General features: G+C 36.1%; 1 protein-coding gene across 1 annotated transcript in view; it reads left to right on the forward strand.

Moving 5' to 3' along the window:
• Positions 1-11197: 11197 nt before the first annotated feature.
• LOC118277368 (sodium-dependent noradrenaline transporter-like) overlaps positions 11198-20976 on the forward strand; it is a 45580-nt gene continuing 35801 nt past the window's right edge. Inside the window, exon 1 of the mRNA XM_050696627.1 lies at positions 11198-11376. The gene's annotated coding sequence lies outside the window, so the exon portion shown is untranslated. The remainder of the gene's footprint in view (positions 11377-20976) is intronic.

Here is a 20976-nt window from a genome sequence, read left to right on the forward strand (position 1 = left end):
AATGGTGGACCTCTAGACCTCTCCAGACCTCTGACAGTCAACCATACCAGTATAAAGTCAACCATAGGGTAATGTGTGGTAATGCAGAGAAATGTACCAGTTGGTGCGAAGCCAGAACACAATCATAAAAGAATTTCATAGTTTATAAATAATACGTGTGCTACATACATATACCTATAGAATAAATAGACATATTATATAATAGATTCTTATTATTACGAATAGGAAATAATGTTATAATTTTGGTTTGGAAAATGTGAATGTGTTCGATCCTCTAGTCAGATAAAGAAGATTAGGCTTTTGAAATTAATAATTGTACTCCACTCATTGCACCTGACTAAAGGCTTTTGATAATAGGGCAGCCTCATTATTAACGGGAATAATAAGATAAGTGGGAATACTGTAAACGTATCTGTGTATTTTGGGGTAAATCAGGTGTACCTAGGTAAAATTAGAAATTTCACGTTTATATTTTTAAATTAATGTTTATATTGTAAGATGAATACACTAAATTTTCTATACGATTTATTCTTGTAACTATAACTGACTCACCTGAATTTTTATAAACTTTAAAATTATATAAAACAATAAAAAATAAACACAAGTTTTTAGACTATCAAAAGATTTTTGATTGATGTCTTACTTGACATATAAATATTTGACATAAGGACATTACTATGGATGGATGTATTAATTTTTATGTTGGCTATGGATATCATTGAAAGAGGTTTGAAAACACATTGATTAGTTTGTGGTACTAACAGATAAATCAGGCAATAGTGATAAGCCTGAGGGTGCTTTTCCAACAGAGAACAGTGATACGTTTCCACTGATACTAAGCTATGCAGCTGTACAATGAAGATGCGCAGCTCCATGGACACCCGCAACACCAGAGGAGTCATAGGTGCGTTGCCGGCCTTTTAAAAAGGAATACGCTCTTGAATGTCGTATCGGTTCGGAAATATCGCCTTTCCACAGTTTTGCTGGGCAAGGCAGAAAGTTTCGTGAGAAGCGCACAGTTGTGGCCTGCCAACCATCTATTGATTATCAATGTAAGTAGCGTGTCTGTAACTATAAATGTATAAAGAAGCAGACAATCATGTAGACTGCAATAATTCATATCAATTCGCTATATACACAACAGCTCTAAGCTATCAACATTTCTTAGAAAACCGACGTGAAACAACGTTTGTGGTGTATCTCGTTGTGTAAGTGAGGTTACCGGAGGCCCAATTACTCCCTTCCTAATCTTCCCAATCCCAAATTCCTTACCACCAAAAGGTCGGCAACGCACTTGTAATGCCTCTGGTGTTTCGGGTGTTCACGAGCGGCGGCGATTGCTTACCAAAAAAAATTTTAAAGTGAGTAGATAACACATAATGTTTATTAATAATGATGAAATCTGCAAGGACTTACCATCCACCATACCGCACTTAAAACAAGCTAGTAGTTCCGCTAAGCTAAGGGGTTGTAATCTACAGATGGGGATGTTAATTTTAATGGGGTAGGTTAACAAGATCAGAGCCGGCCTTCCCGCCTTAATCTTAAGGATAGATTGCTACCGGCGGCTGTTCGCAACGCCCTGTATTATACACTATTTGTACACCCTGTATATATGACAGTACTTGGAGTAGGTATGTCTAGCTGACTGTTGGTGTTTAGTACGTAATTGGAGTTGCGTTTATAAATATACAAGTTCACATGCACATTACACCCAGACCCGAAACAATCACACAAAGAGTCACACGCTCCGTGCCGAAAGCGAACCTGCTACACGTTGCATGGCAGCCAGTTATTCAGCCACTGCGCCAACCGTGCAGTTAAATTAGGTTGCAGGTTTTATGTGATGTGATTACTTATTTTTTTTACTAATGCGTGAGTTACTTTCATTTATTTTTCTATTGAGAAGTAATCAAGATTTCTGAAGAAAAATATATCTTGTTTTACTTAATCCTTTGATCAAGTCCAGGTCTTTCTATTCAACAGATGTCTGCAGTACTCAATCAGGCAGACGTAAAGCATTTTGAACCTTAAAAGAACACAACACAAAGATCTAAACCACTTAAAAAACAAAAGATCCGACGACGAATTTTTATCTAAGTAAAATTTTCAGCTTCCATCGCTCATCGCATCGCGGGCATCGGCATCGGGAATAATTCCCAATCAATGGGGGCTATAATTTTCAAAAGAAATACCAATAAGAAATGAAAAATTCCCATTTATGATCCGTCCTTCCGTCGCGTGTCCCTGGACTGAATTTAAAAGCTCCAGCGCCGCTATATCTCTCATTCTTCGTGAGATCGGGCGCGTGAGGTGCCTTTGGTTGCTGGTACGGTGATGAGAGGAGCGATAGCGGATATAGGCCATTATTATGTAGGTAAACTGCGCCTGGTGAGAAGCGGGTCTTACATTAAACTATTGAGTATGTGCATCTTCATTAAAGATGTACAAGGTATAAGTCAATGTGAGCTTGTTAAAATTTAGAGGGAGGAGATAATAGTAATGTTAGTTGGTCGATTGTACTTGAGAGAATGTACTTCATGCTTCGTGTTTAAATTAGATTTCATTATTGGCTCACCCTTTATTACCATGGAACACAATAAATAAATAAATCCATTCTTTGTTTATTATTTAAGTTAATACAAGACTTGAATGTGACCTATGTTCTTAGTTTAGTTTCCACGTAAAGATACGACCTACTAAAAAAGAGCATACGCCTTTTCTTAAAAGGTCGGCAATGCACCTGTGATTCCTCTGGTGTTGCGGATGTCCATGGGCGGCGCTGATTGCTTACCATCAGGTGACTCTTCTGCTCGTTTGCCACGTAACCCATAAAAATAAGATGTTTTAGAACCCAACTCAAGTTTAATCTAAACGATTTTGCTCCAAATAATTTCGATTAGATCTGAATATTTCCCGCTCCGCTCATAACAGGATGATTTCAAACAAAAATTCCGATCGGCGATAGCATCGGTGATATTGCGAGCACTGGCGAAAGCGACACCGTGCGCGCTATTTCATAAGGCGTATAATTGAAATAGCCGCAGAATACCCGCGCGCCGCGGCCGCACCCAACGCGCCCGGGCTTGAGCGCCCGGTTGGCGGTTACACAGCTGCGTTTTTTATTCAACGGATTAATTTTCAAAATTATGAGAGTGGTGAAGAGTTATTAAGTTAATAGATGCAAGAGACGTATGCTATAGCTTTAACTCTTTGGAAGCTAGAATCTATACATAGTACAATGAAAAATTACATGGAGATTTTTTAAATGAATAGTGTCTAAAAGATAAATACTCAGTTTTCAAAACGTAAACCTCTATTATCTGGTAGCAGCAATCTGGTAACAACGTAACGGTAAAGCGAAAAGGAGTGTCAGACTCTTACTGACTAAAAACCACCCCGTTCCTACTTCAGTTCGTTGAGCCGGAGCTCCGGTAAACCTGCTAGATAGTGCGCAGCTCCAGTTAACGCCTTTGGTGTAGGGGTGTCATAATTTCTGTAGCATTTCCAAATTCTTTCAAGGTATTAAAGTAGAAAACTTATAGAAAAAAATATCGTCGTTTCTTCGTTTTCAGTAGTCAAAAAAACGCAGCGTTCGACCCGCCCGCTGGTACGGCTAAGTCGAGCCCGCCGATGAATTCCCAAGATGTCGGCGGCGCGTGACAATAGTCCGCTTGTAATGACTGGCTGACGGAGCGCCCGTAATCTGATGCCTTCATACACTGAGATAACCTTCAACGCAGTCCTTCTTATGTACTTTATATTTTTAATATCACCGTTATGCTAAACGGGATGCATAAATACTATTCTACCACTTTTTAACGCTTATATGTATATTGTAACAACTAGAAAATAATTATGTGGCATACAACTTGATACAACACAGTTCGAATGCATAGATGTCAAGTAAATGTGCACACTATTCTCCAGCTAGGTTATTAGTTATTATAAACAATCTTATCTCCAAACATTTAACGGAAAGTTAGATTTTAATCTATTATCAGAATAGCAACTAGAAAACCTTAAAAAATATTTAAACGTGTCTGTGATTGAACCTTTAAAACGAACACAAACAATAGGTGTGCGAAATAAAGATATTATAAAACCCTTGTATGACTAACTGCCAATTACAATAACCGATCTTAATCCAAAATCTCTAAATCAATCTTCGTTTTTGACAGAAACTCTATAGATAGAACTAATATCAAAAATCGATCTTAATCTAAAGATTTTGGATCGAAATCGGTTATTGAAATAGTTTAATAAAACACTACCATTATCTAAATAAACACTAATAAAACCTTTACTCAACAGCTACAGGTGTTCGAAAGTGCAATTCTCTTGATTCGGTTTGGTTCCAATACAGATTGAAGATGTCCTCGATACGACGCCGGGATTTATCAGCAAACCATTAAATGTCGTTCATTTATTTTCTATCCGACACTGAGATAGCCAGGTGTTAATGGAGGTGAAATTAAATCTATAGATGTAATAGGTGCTGAGATAATCTTTTAGTAGGGAAAAGGGTAATTGATTTTGTTTTAGTTAGTACATCTGTAGCGGTTATTAATAGCAAAATGCGTGTGTAATTTTTAGTGCTATGCTTAATCTTGAATTCGACATGTAGTAACGTTTTACAATACTGATATTTATGAACTAAAAATCTCGTTTAACTCACGAACATTAACGGAGAAAAGCTCTACTAGTTTCGAGTCACAGAGGGACTCTTCAGCTTATTTCTCCATTATTGTATGTGAATAAACCATAATTTTTAGGTAATTTAATATGCCTCAAGAGGCATCTAGAGGCATAGTTATAAATACTGCAATTTTTTATTAAAAAAACAATGCTTTTGAAGACCATAAATTATTTTACTCGATCAATTTTTTTTATGTTTAATTGGCCGATGTTTGGTCGCTGTCTCGCCTGATGGTAAGTGATGTGTTTAAGAACATTTAATCGATAGTTTTTTGTAATCGATTGCAACATTACACAACCTTATTTTAAAATCAATCTAATTAAAATAGTTCCAACGCTTTCAAAGTACATACAAAAGAACAAAAATACAGATTTCATTCATTGGAGAGAAAATTAATCTATTATTCAAATATGGTGATTAAGACCGGTGATTATCGCGAACGACGGCGACGTTCTAAACGGACAGTCGCCTGCGCTGGGCATTAATAACGCGCTACTCTTTTGTCTATGATAATCGTCTGCTCGCGTAGAAATGTCGCAATTTATGGTCGATTGTAACTGAAGCTTTTTGTGATTGGCTCTCTGTGGAATGTTTTATTTGATGATCAGTTAGAAGATGTTGGAAAGTTAAGAGGTATTTGATTTTAGTTATTGGAATAGAAACATATAAGTCATGCCTTTTTTAAGGGGGAAATCATCCAATGACTTCTCTAACCTTGAGCGAGGCGAGAGGGAGTGTCAGACGTTTTGATTGTTTGTGAGTTTGTGTGTATGTCTGTTACTCAATTACGCCATAATGGCTGAACGGATCGGAATGAAATTTGAAAAAAGGGTCGATTAAGGTCTAGGATACTTTTTATCCCATGGGATCGCGGGCGAAGCTGTCAACAGAAGCTAGTATCCTATAAGAGGGATAATGACTGGGTATGAAAATTAAAGTCCTTTAGTTAGGTAATAAAAAAATATAAGACGCGTATTACTTTAGAATCAAAGTTGAGAAGTGGGAGCCGGGACGTCACTTCTACGTATAAAATGTAACTAGAAATGACGTTGCACGATATTCAAATCAATATATCATCGAAAGTATTTGTTTCCGTAAGATAATAAAAAAAATACGTGTCTAATATTTTAAAATAATCTACAAGACGGACATTAAAATAAAAATTAGTCATCTACCCTATCCTTTAATCTCCACTATACAAATAGATGTATACAACTTAACAGGAAGAAAAATCTTTTACTCTTTTAATACCCGAGTATTATCCAAAAAGGTTTAAAAGTAAAACAAAATACTGGCTGATCATAAAAAGCTTTGCTTGCTACTTTCATATTCCTTTTGCAACACAAAATCGTTGACCTGTGAAGGGTTATGATATATTGTTTTAATTTTATTACGTAACCGAGATTTAAGGTTGCTGAGTAGCTATGATTATGTTGTGTTTCATGATTTTGTACATAAGGTCATATATAAGGCCATCAGACCACCACAGATGAGGCTCAATAGGACTGATGCCTGACCCGGAGCCGCGAACTACCTGACGGGTTTACCGGGGTTCCAACTCGAAAAGTAGGAGAAGGATCGGGGTGGTTTTTAGTCAGTAAGAGTCTGACACTCTCTTTCGCTTCGGCCAAGGCGGGAGAAGACATTGAATGATAGTCTCCACTCAAAAAATACTTTCAAGTTCATTACTGTCTCTTAACCAATCTCTGCCTGAGGTTATCATTTGCCCAGAGCTGCGGTTGCCGGGGTTCCGCTTCGAAAAGCAGGAGTAGGATCGGGGTGGTTTTTAGTCAGTAAGAGTCTGACACTCTCGCCTCGCCCAAGGCAGGAGAAGTCATTGGATAACTTTCCCTCCTTAAAAAAGGTTATCATTAAATGAATTATAAAGTCCTAAAACCCAATAATCTTACATCAGTACCACATCGAAGCTCATCTCAGCAAGTGACACCAGTAACACGATAGCCAGCGTCACCGGACAGCGCGCCGTGATATATCGCAGCACACACGTCCGTACTGTCACGTGACTGCTGCCGTGTGAACTGACCCTTATATTACGTGGACCACTAGTTGTTAGGTCTGCTACTTGTTTCTGAAGTCAGCAGTGAGATATGGCCGTTGTAGACGAGTATCATAGACTGTTTTATCTTTTTCTTTTTAAAACATTGCCCCACATTAGGATTTTCTCCTGTGTCGTGGGTGCGTTTACAAACATACAAGTTCACATACACATGACACCCAGACCTGAAACAATAATTTATGGATCACAAAAAGAGTTTTGTAGTGCGGAAAACCCAGCTCCCGCGCCGACCGTGCAGTTTGGACTATTAGTGATTGCCCTGCACGTTATATACATGAATTTGCTGCTTAGTACGAGGTTTCAAAGTCCAGGTTTATTAGAGAGCTGCTTTCTGTCATTTATGTTCGTTAGTCTACACTAAAATAGATAAAAGTCAAAAGTCAAAATTATTTATTTCAATTAGACCAGGAAGGCACTTTTGAACGTCAAAGCAAATATAATAATATAAATAACGTCTGTCTGTCGGTCAGTCCTCTAGTGAAGCTATTTGCTCGTTCCAAAGTGTAGATTCCTATGGAGAAGAACGAGCAAAAAACTCCATAGGTTACTCTTTTTCAATCAGATTCACAATACAATTCTTGGTTACATTGTACTTTTATTAGCTATATTTTATTCAAATTTCCACCACCTCACTTAATTAAATTCAAACTGCTTATACCAACGGAGCACTAATTAGCAAGAAGATGCATCCTTATTTGAAAGTTTGACATAAGAAGTGTTGAGATGCCAAAACCATGCACTATAGTCAACTAATTGAGGCAACTAGTTCGATTAAGTGGCGAGGTCTGATGCCATAGTGTAGATGGGAGCAGTAGATCAAATGTCACTGAGGTAGGGATGATAAGAGTTGTGTTTCTACTTGCATGTGTCGATGTTATGTAATATCCAAAATGTTTTTGAAAGAACGAATCTATATGGTTGGAAGTTGGTACCAATTTATAAGTAGATTTAATTTTCTTTATAACATTGCCCCTACACTAGTATTTTCTCTTGAGTCATGTATGCGTTTACAAACATACAATTTCACATACACAAAACTCTCAGATCCGAAACAACAATTTGTGGATCACACAAAGAGTAAAACGTTGCGGGAATAGAACCTGCGACATGTTGCGCCCAACCACTGTTCAAACCGTGCAGTGTATGATTACATGATAGAATATGAATCCAAGAATGATCCACGCATGGATCATGTAAATGAAACCACTATGTAAGGATTTTCCCATAACCTCGGAACGCCATAGGAATACTTCCTTACCTTCATAGATCTAGCCGAAACTTATTAGCAAAGATGCGTTAAGGAGTAAAAAAGTTTGTCTACTGTGATATAGTATACTATGTCATTCCATTCCCGGACTTGAAGTAAATTAATTGAACATTAAAGTTTTTCCCTTCTTCCTCTAACAATGACTAAACTTGTGGTTTTATTAACTAGATAATACGAGTAGGTCATAGTGTTTTTTATATACTTTTTAAAAGGTATGGTAATCATTATAATTATTCTTTGATGAGGATGCAGAGGAATATTTAAACTTTTTTAAATATAATACCAATTTTGTAGAGTGTATTCTCATCCTTGTCCATCCCAGTTGTCTGTCAGTCTGTCTGTCTGTCTATAATCAGGTTGTATCTCATGAACCGCGAGAGCTAGACGGTTGAAATTTTCACATGATATCTTTCGAACTAAAACATAAATATTTAACACTTCGCTGGTTTTTATGAAATAAAATAGTGAGCTTAATGTAAAGGTATGTATGTCTATTTTTTGTATTAGAATTTGGATAAAGTTTTTTACAATTTGAATACTTATAGCCGTTTTCACCAGCTACACCTAAATCATCTCTTAAGTAAAACTTTTTAAGGTAACTTAGCACCTGAACTAACCGCTAACTTGTACCGTTAAGTTAGGTGAAAATCGAAATCTTAGCTTAAAGGTGGTGTGTTAACCCGTGCATACGGCGCGTCACGGTTGGCGCGCGTCTCATTTAGCTGCCACAGGTGGGGTTCAGTTGGGCTGATGCTGACTCAGAGCTGCGGACTGCCTGACGGGTTACCGGGGTTCCGGCTCAAAGCAGAAATAGAAACGGGGTGGTTTTTAGTCAGTAGGAGTATGCCACTCCCTCTCCCTCACCCAGGGCGATGGAACACATTTGATGATTATCCTCTCTCAAAAAAAGGGTTTGTTTAAATTTAGAAGAGATTGGTGAAAACGAACATTAGACATACAAATATAACGTATGAATAGATTCAAAACTGACTTTTAGTATATAAATCTATAGTTATACACAATATCACTCCACATAAGCCACCATGCAAAGCCTCAAACGTTCAAACGTCGAGAGAACAGCTCTAAACAAATTAAGAGGATAATTCTTACAAATGGAAATAGCGTGCGACCTAACCTAGTTTTCTGCTCACCACAAAACCTAAGCAAGGATGTCCATATTAGATCCCACCATCACACAAACAAATGAACGTATCTCCACTTAACACACAAGCGATTTTAAACTCTAGCGACTGAAGTATAGAATTGAAATTAGGTTTTTGGGAAGCAATGCAACAGATAGTGATTATTGTTTTTCAATAAAACGGTTTGAATACTAATTAAGGAATTTATATTGGGGACAGACAGAGAGCAAGCGTGAATGAGACGGTCGAACAAAATGTTTGGGTTCCTAGGTTGGATAAAGTATTATTGGGTGTTTTATATTTTATAATGAGATCAATAAAAGGCTAGGATCACGATTAATAAACAGGCAAACTATATATGTATAATTATATTGGACATTACTCTAGTTTGTAATATAAACCATGTACCGTTTACTAAATAAATAAATAACAAATTCTGCATTGGAAACCATTATATTTTGTAGTATTCACGAAGATCCAAACACTTCGCAGTCGATCCCATTTTATCGCTCATATCAACACCTTATTCCTTATATTTTGTTACAAAACCTACCTTTAGAATGTACTAAACCGTAATAGCTTGTAAAATGTACTGAAACGTCCCACCTTTCTCATAAAATATTATTATTATTCATTATGGTGCAACATTCAATTTTTACTACGACGTTCGTAGCTCGTAGCGGCTTCGTAGCAGCTACTACGCCGTAGCCATTGAGCTTTGTATGGACTTGAGATTGAGTGGATTTGAAAACGGTGGATTATAATAGAAGGCTTTTTCATTAAAGTCAGTTTTTTTTCTTGTATAATATAATATAGGACTCGGATATGTTCTAAAACTGTGACCAGCCAACAAAGGGCGAGGACAGTAACATCCTTTAAATTTTTGCTGACTCAAGCTGTGTGTCAATAGTGGGGATTGTAGTATGCCTCCTGTAAGAGGGAGGTCTTTTTGTTCGGCATCAGACGTATATTAATATATTAAAGCTGATGATGATGTATCATCCATTGTTGGATTTTTTGGACACTTAATTAAGGTCATAACTCTTTCTTAAAAGTATGTACTTGTTTGGGTAGACACGTGTACTTTGTAATACTCGAACAATTAGCTATTAATTAGGAACAAAATTATATACTTACTAGAGTACTAAACTAATATAAGCACTGGAAATTCATTAAAACAGCATAGATTTTTATCTTTCATTTACTGAATGAGATCAACAATCCATAGATTTCAATACATTAATTTCAAACAAACAAATTCAAGCATTACTAAAATTGCAATCACATTTAAAGAAACAAAACGCAATCAACTTGAAACCGTGTCATTTAATACATGCAAGCTAGACGAGCCATTAACTGACACTAACAAATTGAAACATTTAAAACTAAACACCACTAGAAACAATTGAAAAACGAAATCACACGAATAGTAAGTAAAAAGTTACAAAGCGATGATAGTTAATATTTTAGAAAGCATATTGTTCAATGATCATTATTACATAGACTCCGTACTACTACTGAGAAATTTTCGAAAATCCGAAAAAAGCTGTCAGTCATCCAGTCCTTAGTAATTGTTTTCGGAACAAAATCGTTGCTAAGGAATAGTTTAAGTAATCATCAAATGTCTCTAAGTGCGGCAGTTAATTCTGCAATCCCCGATTTCCAATCTTCAAATCTCCTAATACTAATTCCCAAAATATTACTGAGATTTTTTCAGATTTTCGAAAATTTCGTAGTATATGGTGTGGCTCACTCTTTTAGTACATGGGATCTATAACACAGATGGTGAAAAGTGGGTGTCCTAATGTGCCCACCCCTTCAGTGATAAAAGGCGTGACGATACATTAATTCCCATAAAGATGAGCAGCGAATTGGTAACTCCTTTGGTGTTGCGAATGTCCATGGGCGACGCCGATTACCTACCATCAGCGATCCGTTTCATTTGCCACCCTATCCCATTAAAAAAAAACATCGCAACACCTGTCTTACCAGCCAGTACGCATTGTGTTGTGTACCTCTGTGGTCTGATCCCTCAGTCGCGCTCGAGCTGTCGTCACGGACGCACCTCTCTCGCCGCGCTCCTAAAAACTTTGACGTAACTTCAACTCGAGTGAATTATAAACACTTTATCATTGAGTGCCCTCAAACTTCTGAAACCAATAAAATCGGAACTTATTAAAATTTATGGCAGGTAAGTCCTTTTCGAGTACTTTTGAGTTTTTGTATTCGGGTTTTCCTGGATGATTTTCAACTTTGTTTAATGTTAATTGGGCTTTTTCTTGGTATTTTTGCCGATTACGAGTGTTTAACTTTTTGTTTTTTTATTTCGTATTATTGTGTGGTTCGTTGTATTTTCCTTGTACGTATAGAATGGTATCGCAAATAAATACGTGGTAAACCTTGAAATTAAATGTATGTACTTTTCTGATTTCTTGCGAATAAATGATCGGAACTTTAAATGTATTTTTAAAGGCAGCGAGTAAATAAAGGATGAACAGTTTTAATATTAAATAATGAACAGTTTAAAGATTATTATACGGAATTAACTTTGATATTTTTTATCAAAATATAACATTCTTCAAATGCTTTAGAAACTATTTCATGTCATTTTGTTTGTTTATTGAAACCAAAAACTAAAGTTGTTGCTATTGCTTTAAATAGGATTTAATAACAAGCCGAAAAAAGCCATTGCCCTTAAATATAATTGCAATAGTCAGACATTTATCTACAGGGGTATTTTGTTAATTTAATTTTAATTCAAAACATACTACGCAGTTGGATTTTGTAGAAACTAGTTATCGATTCCTGTTTAAAACAGGGATGATGACGGGGTATGAAAATTAAAATTCTATTTAGTCCGTCAGTTAGGTAATGAAAAAATATTAGACACGTTTTTTTTTTTTGTCATATTGTCGAAAGATACTTAAATAAAATGGATCAAAATTTAGGAGTGAGAGGAAATACACATTTTTTACAAATAAAATGTACCAAGAAGTGATATTTCAAATCAATATATCTTTGAAAGTATTTGTTTCCTAAACAAAATAAAATACTTTAAAATAATCTACAATACGGACATTCAAACAAAAATTAGTCATCTACCCTATTCGAGGAGATGAAGCTTTTACCATTTGAAGGAAGTAAAATAGAATATACAAAATATAATTTAAAATTTTCATAATATTCATTTACCAAAGCTATGTCTCGTGGAAGGTAATTACGTGGAGTAATGACTTCTGTATGCGATTTTATAATGGAAATGAGACTCCTGACTCCCATGAGATTTTAGATTGATTTTAATAAAATATATTCATATTTTTTTATGGCATAAATCGGTAAACCAGCACTTGATGGTAAGCAATCGCTGCCACCCATGGACACCATAGGTGTTACAAGCGTTGACGGCTTTTTAGGAGTTAAGAATTTAAGGTTAGGGAATCGGGAATTGGAAAAATTGAGAAGGCGGGTAATTGGGCCTATAGTATCACTATGGTCGTGCCAGTCCATTCGTGCCGAAGCATGGCTCTCCCACACTGAATATTTAACGGAAAATACATAATCTTAAAGTGTGTGTATTAACTCTAGACATGTAGTATATAATATTTTTTATTTCAAAAAACTTTAACTTTAATTTAACAAATCATAAATCTCCTGCGTTATTAAGCATCGTGGTAGCTTATTATTATCCTTATTTTTATTGGGTTGGTTGAGAGCGGTGTCACAGTTTGATTTATTGAAACGAAATTTCGTGTTCTAATCGGTAGAATTATTAACTTTTGCTTGAGGATAATGACGCCGTTAACATATTGTGATTTTTTTCGGAAAACAACCCTAATATTTTTGAAACTGAAAAAATATTATTATTTTCGTATACTTAGACATTGACTTAAGAGTTACGAAGTTTTTAGTTAAATGTGTGTTTTCTTAAATTAGTAAGAGACCATTAAATTGTGATTTCAAAGTTAGATTACTCATAGCTTTCGGTGTACAGGGTCGCCCACTCTTACATGGAACTTATAACATAACTGGTGAAAATGTGGGAGTGTCATAAACATTACTTCAACCTACTGAACCTACACTTTCTTGGAAAAGTCGGCTTGATAACTCATCAAATCAAATTAGTGTGAGAGCCTAAAACGGTGGCTGGTGGATTAAATAGGCTTTTCTTCTAATACTTTTTTCCTAAGCCCTGATTCCCCAAAAGCACTTAAATTCAGTGAAACGCACTTGTAACGCCTCTGGTGTTTCGGGTGTCCATGGGCGGCGGCGATTACTTACCATCAGGTGATCCGTTTTCTCGTTACCGGCTTATACCACCATCCATCTTATAGTCGATACTGAAAAGTTGCTGTTTCATGCGTACATATTATGATCTTGTTATAAGTGAAAATAATTAAAATTACGTTTAAAAAAACCGACCTAAAACTCGAACAAATCGTGGATAACTAATAATATACTTAAAACGTTATCCTAAATCTGAAAAATACTAATACGCTAAAACCGCGCTTCAGCAATGCGCGAGATAATCGGAACAAAAATATATACAGGTCAAACCAGTCAAACCGGCAACGCACCTGTGACTCCCACGGTATTGCGGGTGTCCATGGGCGGTGCTGATCGCTAACCAGCAGCGTTTCCCCCATTCCATAAAAAAACTGTAAACTTCCTATCTTTTGATGTCGATTAAAAATAAAAATCAAAACGTTTTGATCGTATTATGAATGAAAGACGTAAAAAATAGCCATGTATACCAGTACTAAAGAGTTCTTGACCCATGTCGTTACAAAATATAATCAAACAATTAACCAATTTACACGTAATTAGTTTAAAAACGTCACTCGTACAAGGCGCGTGCTAATTACTGCTACACTGTAATAACTCCACGTCTAGGGAGTAGGGGGTTCTAATCCGACCCTAAACTATTAACTTGCTATATTATTTTAATGTACCTTACGATCTTAATATATGAAATGGTGTGGCTGTCTGTTCGTTGAAGCTTCTGTTTTGATATAATTGGCGATCGAGTTACTATTTCTTGCAAACTTTCAAAAGTATGAGACCTTTTTAAAAGGCGCAATGCGGACACCATCACAACATCTTTACCATTATACCAGCTGATGAAGTGTCCATTTGCTCATTTGCCTTCTTTACCATAAAAGTCTTGGGTTCTTTCACTCTTATAGTGGTTACTCACCTTACTATTTAACTATACAGTTCAACTGAACAGTTAAAACTATGACCTACATCGTTAAATCGTAGGCTCTATGGACCTTGAGGTCTCGGGTTTGATTCACATTGCATATTGGGCAAAATTATTATCGAGATTTTTTCCGTCTCATAATTAACGCAGAGTTTAGGACTGGGCTTGACGTGTATGGCAAAAGGTTTACTTCTTATTACACAGACTTCCATCTAGCATAACTGGTATAACGCAGATGTTACTTTGAAAGAACCTATCAATTTAGTGATTAAGAATCTTGACGTATGTATGTAATGTATTATGGATAATACACGAACGCAGTCGGGAGTATTACGAAGCTAGTTATAATTGTTGGGCCGTCGACAATATCACTTAGCAAAGTTTTCAACTACACCAGTGCGGCGTTATGATACCATACAATCATCGTAAACTTGACTCCATTATTTAATACTTAATTTTGTTAACGTAGTTACTAAGTCTTATGTGTTATAAATAACTTAGCACGAAAAGGGTTTGACCACCATACTATCTCTATGTGAAATTAAGGAGTCCACATATTTATCTAAAAAGAAAACAAATCTATAAACATTTTCTAAATCATCATCAGTGTATGATGATGACAACTGCATTCTAGTTTACCATCACCACTTAACTATTGGTTTTTTTAATTGGACAAGCCTGCCTCGACCTCCCATACTGCTGCAACTCCAGGATCTACAGTAGATACAACCATGAAAACACCGGAACATTGAAGTCCAGCGCGTTCCAGGGAAATTTATGACTGCCTTGGATCTCGTAACGAAATATGATATACAGCCTGACTTTTTAATCAGGTGCTAAATAAGAAACAAACAATAATGAGAAACACCGACTTTCGAAATCAAAGTCAATTTGATCCTTTTAATAGTTTTTTAACCGTCTTTCTTCAGTAAAGTCGGTTATGTTTTTGTTAAATGATTTTTCTTTTTATTTAAAAATGTTTTTGGCTGGTGATAAAAAAATCAGGCTGTATTATGCTCAGTAGTTGCCCCCATGTTACCAATCTACTAACGATAGACACTGGACAGTCGATACCTATGTATTTTGTAATTATGTACGTGCTGGCTACGTTTGGGAGTCGATTCATCTTGCTAATATTTCTCACTAAGTGCAGCCACTTCATTCGGTAATGGTGTCAGTCAATATTACAAGATACGAGTACATATATTACTTGTTGTTATATGGGTGTCTCGGTAGTGTAGTTGCAGGGATGGCGAATCATTGGCACCAGCAAAATCTGTCCTATGCCTATCGCTATTTTCAGATATCAATAACATTAAAGATTGAAAGAGTTACACAAATTATTCCTGTTCAGCATGAATTTTGCCATGAAGGTTTGCCATCTGCCATGAAGTGGTTTCTAGTAAAAATGGTAATGTGTGATGTAGTTATAAAAGTTCTATCAAACGATCGGGAAAAGGTCTTCAGCTTAAATCTAGGGGTAGGATTAACAATATGGGATTCCTAACCCCCAAAAGGCCGATAACGCACTTGTAACGCCTTTGGTGGTTCGGGTGTTCATGGGCGCCGGAAAATTGCTTACCATAAGGTTTATAGTTTAAGAAAAATGCTGCGACCACCGCGTGGGCAGAAGCATGTCTGAATTGTAGTCGTCGCGGCAGTTAGAGTTACGTAAAATAGGAAGCCCTGTCTTCAACCGTGTCATTATTCTGGTTGATGATGATGATGATAAACTTATTTAATTATATTAAAAACGTTCACAAATAAACAATAAAATCCCATAAACAGAACTTCATAAAGATACAAAAACTAATTTCTACTAAAACGCGGTTAAACCAACAGCGGTTGGTTTAAGACGGGGCTAACTGCGGTGCGAGGGGGGAGGGGGTAGGGGTAAACAAAACAGGTGCACTCTCCTGCATTACTGAGGACAAATTTAATAAAACAAGTCGCTGCGTTTTTATTAAATCGTTTTCTATTTTAATGACTTTGTTTTTGTTTTGTTAGCATCATTGTTTTTTGTTTTTCAACAGACGGTAGACGGGTCACCTGAAGGTAAGCAATCGTCGCCGCCCATGGACACCCGAAACACCAGAGGCGTTGCAAGTGCGTTGCCGGCCTTTTGGGGATTAGGAATTTAAGCGTTGTTGGGGAATCGGAGATTGGGAAGAGGTATGACTTGCGTTGGGTTTCGTTGTGTAAGTGAGTCACTTACACAACGAAACCCAACGCAAGCGTTGTTTCACGTCGATTTTCTGTGAGGCCGTGGTATCAATCCAGTCGAGTCGGCCCATTCGTGCCGAAGTATAGCTGTGTATAGTGTATACCACACTTGAACAACTCAACGACTGATTGTCAAAGTAATAAATCAGTTGCAAAACAATTTATATCTTTATAAAAACATCTGTAACACAATTTATTAGCATTAACAAATGATGAAGATAGTTGATGAAGCGAAAGAGGTATGTAAGATTCGTTGCAAGTTGTCTCTGCCTACGCCGTGCGAGACAGGCGTGATGTTATACGATCATAGTGTTCTGTATCATTTGCAGATTACTCAGCAAGTGTAATCAGGCGTAACTAACAAATTGATATTGTGTTGCTGCTCTATTAGATGAGTATGTATGTACTCGTACTATGTACTATTCTAATACAAGTAAGTGCATCGCTAGACTTGTTCAATGTAGTGGTAAGTGTAATCAACGTTATAGTGGTATTGAACGAAGTTTTTATTTTAAATAAATGGAGTTTTATTAGTCCATACATTAGTTTGGAATGATATATCAAGTCGTATTATTTAGAGCAGTCTGTATTATACTAAGACATCGAATTAGGAACTTTTGATATTTAACAAAAATTGACAGCAGTCTTCTCAAATAAACTTAAATTAATAATACATATTGCTAGGATTCTAATATTCGCTTTCGCTTCATCAACAGTCATTTCATGCATGCTCGTCGGTTAAGGATACTTTTAATTTTGCCCTTCTTTAATATATCGCCAATCTGCTCGATATATGTCCATCTAAGGCACTCCTACCGACGGTCCCATTCATACTAATAAACTTAAACCTTTTAAAATATAATTTTGAACTTATTTGTCAAGCGAGAAACCCTCTCATGAAAAGGAGGCCCATAGCCCAATAGAGTCGTCTTGTACGATACTCGCGGGAAGCGAAGGTATGACAAATGTATTGTACTCTCCCACCACACCGTCCCGTCGTACGCTCACCGCAATGCATTCCATGAGCCGTCAATTCAAATATCTTGATTCTAGAGAGAATTTTTCATCGGGAAATCTACCAGTTACCAGATTAATTCGATAGCTCCCTTCAAGCGTGCAGTGTGGTTGGTTTTGTTCTTATTCTGCAATGGAAAATTTCATACCGTAGCTAGTTGGTAACGTGATATCTTCTGTATTTATAAATTGAATTCCTGTATGAGCAGGTTTATTTCAAAACAAAAGGTAGGTACTATTTTGTTTAAACGTTGTCTTACACTAGGATTTTCTCCTGTGTCGTAGGTACGTTTATAAATTGCGTGATTGATGTTATTTTTCGAAAGTTTAAGAAAAGGGATTAAAACTCACATTTGATATTTGTAGTTAAAATATTATAGGTATTTAAATACTTACTTGCAATACGGATTTTAAAGGATTTGGGAGATAACGTTTCTATTTAAATCGAAATAATCGAATCGAACATAATTTGATATATGTGTTAATGCTAAGAATTAATGTATTTTCACAAAATTAAATATAGCTTACAATGTATTGAATGTACTCAATATATCACATATTTGCTCAATGTCTGCAATCGTGACGATCTAGCCAGCCAGTCAATGTACGCGACTAATTTCCGTTACACCATTTTATATTTTGCGCGGGAACGCGTTCGACGCCATATTGCTATTTTGTATTTTTGATCAGATATCATCTGTGGTACGTCAATGTTTTTGACGTTAGATAGCATTTTTTTATTTATTTATTTTAATAAAAAAATACTTATGTGTATAGAATTTCCTTATTTACTTATTTTCTTACTTTTTTTATAAACTATGCTTACGACCCACACTATGGTTTTCCATGACACCCAGACCCGAAACAATAATTATTGGATCACACAAAGAGTTGCTCCGTGCGGGAGTCGAACCCGCTACAGGTAACGCGGCAGCCGGTTGTCCAGCCACCGCATCAACTGTGCAGTTAAGTCAGTCATAAGAATTGTTTTCTAGAACACGACGATCTTTGATAGTAGTACATAAATTAAATTGGATTACTACAACTTAGTAAGTTAAGTTATTAAATATTAAAGTATGAAGGTTTGTAAAGCTGAAACTTTCAGTTATCTACCGCTAAAAGCCTTATTTGCTACTAAACAGATACTTTTTGTAAGGGAGGAAAATCATCAATGACTTCTCCCGCCTTGGGCGAGCCAGCAGGAGTGTCAGACTCTTACTGATGTCAGACTCTTACTGAACTGAACAGATACTAGCGGTGAACCGATGATTGTTCTGGTTGAAACAAAATACAAAACTTTTAAAGTAAATAGTACTGGCTGAATATTGCCGTCGCTAGTACAATCAGCAACATTATTTGTTATGCAGCATTGATTTTTTATTTATTAATTTATTTCGGACAACTAACAAAACACGCTTTTCAAATTTGACGTATATGTAATTAACATACTGAGCTTGCTATTTTTACAAGTTGCCACGGAGTGGCTTTTTTATAATGGGGGCAAGCCTTCAAAAGTCGCCTAGCTTTTTGGGGATAAAAGACTAGGGCGTGCGGGAATTTGACCTCACCAAAACTACTTTTTTATAGTTAAAAAAATAACAATTAATTATTTATTTGTTCAATTACACTGGACATACAATATAAGGTTAGACCAAACTTCCAGATGAAGTCCAGAGAAAAATCTGTCCCGGAATCGAACGTCAGCTGCCTACCTACCTCTTCACCAAAAGACATCTTATCTTTATAAGTTATCAGGAATCGATCGCCATGTAAGGATGTCAGTTTATATCCACGAGATAAGCCTACCCCCATAATGACCTTGCCATGCTTTTATAGAAAAACATCACGCTTCTTATTCCTGGAAGGGAAAAGCAAAGGTATACTTGTTAAATAATGTACGTACGGTGATGAGTGTCACCTTCAGGTGAACCGCCAGGGCTGTGTCGGGTTACTGGAATTCCAGCTCAACGAAGGAATACCAAAATGGTGGTTTTTAGTCAGTACAAGTCTGACACTCTCTCGCTTCACCCAAGTCGGGAGAAGTTATTGGATGATTTTTTCCCCTCCAAAAAAAGGTGAACTTCGTTTGCTCCTTATCCTTTAACAAAACTTGTGAAAAGTATTTGTAATTATTTACTGCTCACTCACTCACACCAGAAACAACTCATTAAAAAAAACAAAGTTTATCTTACAATGTAGTGTAATGGAAGATAAACAATATCGTTTCATACATACATACATACATACATACACAAATACGTGTGAGATCAGTTCATACACCCCTTACAACTTTAACACTACAATATAGCTTCGTAATTGTACAAAGGGAATTCATACATTTTGTCTATGTGTACAGTTGGCAAAATTATTGGTGTCCTAGAAGGTTAATTTGATAACTTTTCGTACAACTTTAAACTGTTTAAGTTTAGTTTATTGACGTTCTTATTATTTATTATTCTTCGAGTGTTTTAATATGAGTTGGTGGTTGATTTATTTGTAAGTACTAATGTTTTCATTGCTCCTTATTTATTATATTGTATACTGGCGACCCGCCCCAGCTTCGTATGGGTACAATGGTGATATATGATGCATGTACATATATTATAAACTTTCCTCTTGAATCACTCTATCCATTAAAAAAAAACTATAAAAATTTAAGCATACAAATTGACATAGGGATAGAGAAAGCGACTTTGTTTTATACTATGTAGTGATGTAGATAGACAAAGTCAATGAGTCACACAAGTGATAACTGGTCGCAATATTTTTGATCAAGAGATGAATCAGTGTAGCGCAGCGAGCAAAATATCATCTCAGTATGCAAATAAACTAGTTATATTTAAATCAAATTGCTTACGAAGCTTGGAGTCCAGCAGATAAATAGAACTATGCAAATAAACACATAATTTGACTAAAATCACAAATAAACAGAACTCATTAAAGCCAAGCCTTACCAAGTGGGTAACCCGTACATTTCGTCGATAGTACTAGCATTAGATATACAATATTTCTAGTTATCGTTATTCAGCATTGCGTTGCTTTAACTCAAAGATGAAAGGGATCTCCTCAGAGGACTGTAGAACAAGCTGTTTGTGAGAAAGTTCGCACTCACTTCGGAGACGTGTTTTAATGCAGTCACTTGTTCTCCAATAAATTCCATCAAAGTTTTAAACGTATTTTGTTTGTAGTGGAGTTCTTTGCAAGGGTTATTCAACCTGAAATAGTTTTTGCAAATAATACATAAATATAAAATAAGGTATAAAATACACATTGTAATGGTATAAATGAAATGAAGAGCATGTACGTAATATTTTTGGGTACGACGCAGTTAATATTGATAATTTAATGGTTTTT

Source organism: Spodoptera frugiperda, chromosome 10 (genome assembly GCF_023101765.2).
Source record: "Spodoptera frugiperda isolate SF20-4 chromosome 10, AGI-APGP_CSIRO_Sfru_2.0, whole genome shotgun sequence".
NCBI classification, from domain to species: Eukaryota; Metazoa; Arthropoda; class Insecta; order Lepidoptera; family Noctuidae; genus Spodoptera; species Spodoptera frugiperda.